Source organism: Rattus norvegicus, chromosome 4, assembly GCF_036323735.1.
Source record: "Rattus norvegicus strain BN/NHsdMcwi chromosome 4, GRCr8, whole genome shotgun sequence".
Classification (NCBI taxonomy): Eukaryota; Metazoa; Chordata; class Mammalia; order Rodentia; family Muridae; genus Rattus; species Rattus norvegicus.
In genome coordinates, this window is record NC_086022.1 from 167,304,208 (window position 1) to 167,310,207 (window position 6,000).

The window sequence follows — 6,000 nt, forward strand, 5'->3', positions numbered from 1 at the left end:
ACAAACAACTTGAAATAAGGAATTCATATAAATTTGGGAACTCTGATGTCTTGAAACATGCAATTTTATGTTCTTACATGAATGGATAAAATTAATAAGTTACTAATTCTGAGTTACCAATTGATTTAAATGAAGGAAAGAAATAAAGTGCTTATCCTTGAAGTCATTTACTCAATTAAAAGTTCAGATTTGAATTCTCTACTGCATACTTTCAATGTTGTCCGTCTATTTTCAGAATCTGTATCTGATGGAATCTGTCTATTCTGTATTTGTGCATCTGTCCCTGTATCTATGCCTATACTTGTTCATCTCTAACAAAAGCCCTCACATTTTATTGAACATCCTAAATAGCATCACATGGGGAAGGTACAGGATACATTAAAGGAATCTTTAATAAGCCTGTACAAGTATTTAAGTATCTGGCTCTAAATGATCCAAATTGATCCAGCCATCAAACATTAGTACAGACATCATTATTTATAATCCTATATCCATAAATGGATATTCATTTTAGAAGGTCTTTTTCAACCTCTGCATTCGGTCTTTTCAGCATGTTTTGGGTCAGGGACATGGAAGAATACATAAATTGAGAATAATGCTATGTATTAGCACAAGTAGCTAAACTTGACTGCAAGGGAATTCCAAAGCAAGTAAAGTTATGTGTTACATTGTTCTCTTAAAAACAGGTCAAACAACTGCACTGATTACACAGTTCATTATCAGTCTTAAATGACTTCAAGGTTTAGTAATAACTAGCTACCAGGCTCACCTCAAAAATCCAGTCTCTAAGAATGTAAAAAATAATTTATCATAAAACATTGTCATAGATGGTAAAATTATAAAACATATTTTAGAAGTATCATGCTAAAGTGAGTTATTTATTTATTTATGTTTGATACATTACTTACATTTCAAATGGTATTCCCTTTCCTGGTTTCATGTCCATAACCCCCAATCCCCAAACCCACCCCCATACAGATGTTCCCCCTATCTACCCACTTACCACCCCCAACATTCCCCTGCACTGGGGGTTCAACCTTGGCAGAACCAAGGGCTTCCCCTTCCACTGGTGCCCCAACAAGGCTATTCTCTGCTACATATGCAGTTGGAGCCCTAGGTCAGTCCATGTACAGACTTTTGGTAGGGGTTTAGTCCCTAGAAGCTCTGGTTGGTTGGCACTTTTGTTCTTTTGGTGTTGCAAGTTCCTTCAGCTCTTTCAATCCTTCCTCTAATTCCCCCCAAGGGTGTCCTGTTCCCAGTTCACTGGTTTGCTGCTAGCATTGACCTCTGTATTGGACATGCTCTGGATGCGTCTCTCAGGAAAGATCTATATCCGGTCCCATTCAGCATTCATTTTCTAGCTTCATCAATCTTATTTAGTTTTAATGGCTGTATATATATATATATATATATATATATATATATATATATATATATATATATATATATATATATATATATATGGACCACATGTGGATCAGGCTCTGCATGGCCATTCCTTGAGTTGCTGCTCCAAACTTTGCTTCCATATCCCCTCTTGTGGATATTTTTCCCCTTTTAAGAAGAAGTGGGGGCATTCCCATTTTGATCATCCTTCTCCTTGAGTTTCCTGTGGTCTGTGGATTGCATCTTCAGTAATTTGAGCTTTAGGGCTAATATCCATTCATCAATGAGTGCATACCAAATGTGTTTTTCTGTGATTGGGTTATCTCACTCAGGATGATATTTTTTTTCTTTTTCTTTTTTTTTTATTAACTTGAGTATTTCTTATATACATTTCGAGTGTTATTCCCTTTCCTGGTATCCGGGCAAACATCCCCCTTCCCCCTCCCCTTCCTAATGGGTGTTCCCCTCCCGACCCTCCCCCCATTGCCGCCCTCCCCCCACCAGTCTAGTTCACTGGGGGTTCAGTCTTAGCAGGACCCAGGGCTTCTCCTTCCACTGGTGCTCTTACTAGGATATTCATTGCTACCTATGAGGTCAGAGTCCAGGGTCAGTCCATGTATAGTCTTTAGGTAGTGGCTTAGTCCCTGGAAGCTCTGGTTGCTTAGCATTGTTGTACATATGGGGTCTCGAGCCCCTTCAAGATCTTCCAGTTCTTTCTCTGATTCCTTCAACGGGGGTCCTATTCTAAGTTCAGTGGTTTGCTGCTGGCATTCGCCTCTGTATTTGCTGTATTCTGGCTGTGTCTCTCAGGAGCGATCTACATCTGGCTCCTGTCGGTCTGCACTTCTTTGCTTCATCCATCTTGTCTAATTGGGTGGCTGTATATGTATGGGCCACATGTGGGGCAGGCTCTGAAAGGGTGTTCCTTCAGTCTCTGTTTTAATCTTTGCCTCTCTCTTCCCTGCCAAGGGTATTCTTTTTCCCCTTTTAAAGAAGGAGTGAAGCATTCACATTTTGATCATCCGTCTTGAGTTTCATTTGTTCTAGGCATCTAGGGTAATTCAAGCATTTGGGCTAATAGCCACTTATTAATGAGTGCATACCATGTATGTCTTTCTGTGATTGGGGTAGCTCACTCAGGATGATGTTTTGTAGTTCCAACCAATTGCCTACGAATTTTATAAAGCCGTTGTTTTTGATAGCTGAGTAATGTTCCATTGTGTAGATGTACCACATTTTCTGTATCCATTCCTCTGTTGAAGGGCATCTGGGTTCTTTCCAGCTTCTGGCTATTATAAATAACGCTGCAATGAACATAGTGGAGCACTTGTCTTTTTTATATGTTGGGGCATCTTTTGGGTATATGCCCAAGAGTGGTATAGCTGGATCCTCAGGCAATGTCCAATTTTCTGAGGATCCTCCAGACTGATTTCCAGAATGGTTGTACCAGTTTGCAATCCCACCAACAATGGAGGAGTGTTCCTCTTTCTCCACATCCTCGCCAGCATCTGTTGTACCCTGAGTTTTTGATCATAGCCATTCTCACTGGTGTGAGGTGAAATCTCAGAGTTGTTTTGATTTGCATTTCCCTTATAACTAAAGATGTTGAACATTTCTTTAGTTGTTTCTCAGCCATTTGGCATTCCTCAGCTGTGAATTCTTTGTTTAGCTCTGAACCCCATTTTTTAATAGGGTTATTTGTTTCCCTGTGGTCTAACTTCTTGAGTTCTTTGTATATTTTGGATATAAGGCCTCTATCTGTTGTAGGATTGGTAAAGATATTTTCCCAATCTGTTGGTTGCCGTTTTGTCCTAACCACAGTGTCCTTTGCCTTACAGAAGCTTTGCAGTTTTATGAGATCCCATTTGTCGATTCTTGATCTTAGAGCGTAAGCCATTGGTGTTTTGTTTAGGAAATTTTTTCCAGTGCCCATGTGTTCCAGATGCTTCCCTAGTTTTTCTTCTATTAGTTTGAGTGTGTCTGGTTTGATGTGGAGGTCCTTGATCCACTTGGACTTAAGCTGTGTACAGGGTGATAAGCATGGATCAATCTGCATTCTTCTACATGTTGACCTCCAGTTGAACCAGCACCATTTGCTGAAAATGCTATCTTTTTTCCATTTGATGGTTTTGGCTCCTTTGTCAAAAATCAAGTGACCATAGGTGTGTGGGATCATTTCTGGGTCTTCAATTCTATTCCATTGGTCTATCTGTCTGTCTCTGTACCAATACCATGCAGTTTTTATCACTATTGCTCTGTAATACGGCTTGAGTTCAGGGATAGTGATTCCCCCTGAAGTGCTTTTATTGTTGAGGATAGCTTTAGCTATCCTGGGTTTTTTGTTATTCCAGATGAATTTGCAAATTGTTCTGTCTACCTCTTTGAAGAATTGGATTGGTATTTTGATGGGGATTGCATTGAATCTGTAGATTGCTTTTGGTAAAATGGCCATTTTTACTATATTAATCCTGCCAATCCATGAGCATGGGAGATCTTTCCATCTTCTGAGGTCTTCTTCAATTTCCTTCTTCAGTGTCTTGAAGTTCTTATTGTACAGTTCTTTTACTTGCTTTGTTAAAGTCACACCGAGGTACTTTATATTATTTGGGTCTATTATGAAGGGTGTCGTTTCCCTAATTTCTTTCTCGGCTTGTTTCTCTTTTGTATAGAGGAAGGCAACTGATTTATTTGAGTTAATTTTATACCCAGCCACTTTGCTGAAGTTGTCTATCAGCTTTAGTAGTTCTCTGGTGGAACTTGTGGGATCACATAAATATACTATCATATCATCTGCAAATAGTGATATTTTGACTTCTTCTTTTCCGATCTGTATCCCCTCGACCTCCTTTTGTTGTCTGATTGCTCTGGCTAGAACTTCAAGAACTATATTGAATAAGTAGGGAGAGAGTGGGCAGGCTTGTCTAGTCCCTGATTTTAGTAGGATTGCTTCAAGTTTCTCTCCATTTAGTTTAATGTTAGGAACTGGTTTGCTGTATATGGCTTTTACTATGTTCAGGTATGGGCCTTGAATTCCTATTCTTTCCAGGACTTTTATCATGAAGGGGTGTTGAATTTTGTCAAATGCTTTCTCAGCGTCTAATGAAATGATCATGTCGTTTTGTTCTTTCAGTTTGTTTATATAATGGATCACGTTGATGGTTTTCCGTATATTAAACCATCCCTGCATGCCTGGGATGAAGCCTACTTGCTCATGGTGGATGATTGTTTTGATGTGCTCTTGGATTCGGTTTGCCAGAATTTTGTTGAGTATTTTTGCGTCGATATTCATAAGGGAAATTGGTCTGAAGTTCTCTTTGTTTGTTGTGTCTTTGTGTGGTTTAGGTATAAGAGTAATTGTGGCTTCATAGAAGGAATTCGGTAGGGCTCCATCTGTTTCAATTTTGTGGAATAGTTTGGATAATATTGGTATGAGGTCTTCTATGAAGGTTTGATAGAATTCTGCACTAAACCCATCTGGACCTGGGGTCTTTTTGGTTGGGAGACTTTAATGACTGCTTCTATTTCCTTAGGAGTTATGGGGTTGTTTAACTGGTTTATCTGTTCCTGATTTAACTTCGGTACCTGGTATCTGTCTAGGAAATTGTCCATTTCCTGAAGATTTTCAAGTTTTGTTTAATATAGGTTTTTATAGTAAGATCTGATGATTTTTTGAATTTCCTCTGAATCTGTTGTTATGTCTCCCTTTTCATTTCTGATTTTGTTAATTTGGACGCACTCTCTGTGTCCTCTCGTTAGTCTGGCTAAGGGTTTATCTATCTTGTTGATTTTCTCAAAGAACCAACTTTTGGTTCTGTTGATTCTTTCTATGGTCCTTTTTGTTTCTACTTGGTTGATTTCTGCGCTGAGTTTGATTACTTCCTGCCTTCTACTCCTCCTGGGTGTGTTTGCTTCTTTTTGTTCTAGAGCTTTTAGGTGTGCTGTCAAGCTGCTGACATATGCTCTTTCCTGTTTCTCTCTGCAGGCACTCAGCGCTATGAGTTTTCCTCTTAGCACAGCTTTCATTGTGTCCCATAAGTTTGGGTATGTTGTACCTTTATTTTCATTATATTCTAAAAAGTTTTTCATTTCTTTCTTTATTTCTTCCTTGACCAGGTTATCATTGAGTAGAGCATTGTTCAATTTCCAAGTATATATGGGCATTCTTCCTTGATTGTTATTGAAGACCAGTTTTAGGCCGTGGTGGTCCGATAGCACGCATGGGATTATTTCTATCTTTCTGTACCTGTTGAGGCCCGTTTTTTGACCAATTATATGGTCAATTTTGGAGAAAGTTCCATGAGGAGCTGAGAAGAACGTATATCCTTTTGCTTTAGGATAGAATGTTCTATAAATATCTGTTAAGTCCATTTGACTCATGACTTCTCTTAGTCTGTCTACATCTCTGTTTAATTTCTGTTTCCATGATCTGTCCATTGATGAGAGTGGGGTGTTGAAATCTCCCACTATTATTGTGTGAGGTGCAATGTGTGTTTTGAGCTTTAGTAAGGTTTCTTTTCATATGTAGGTGCCCTTGTATTTGGGGCATAGATATTTAGGATTGAGAGTTCATCTTGATGGATTTTTCCTTTGATGAATATGAAGTGTCCTTCCTCA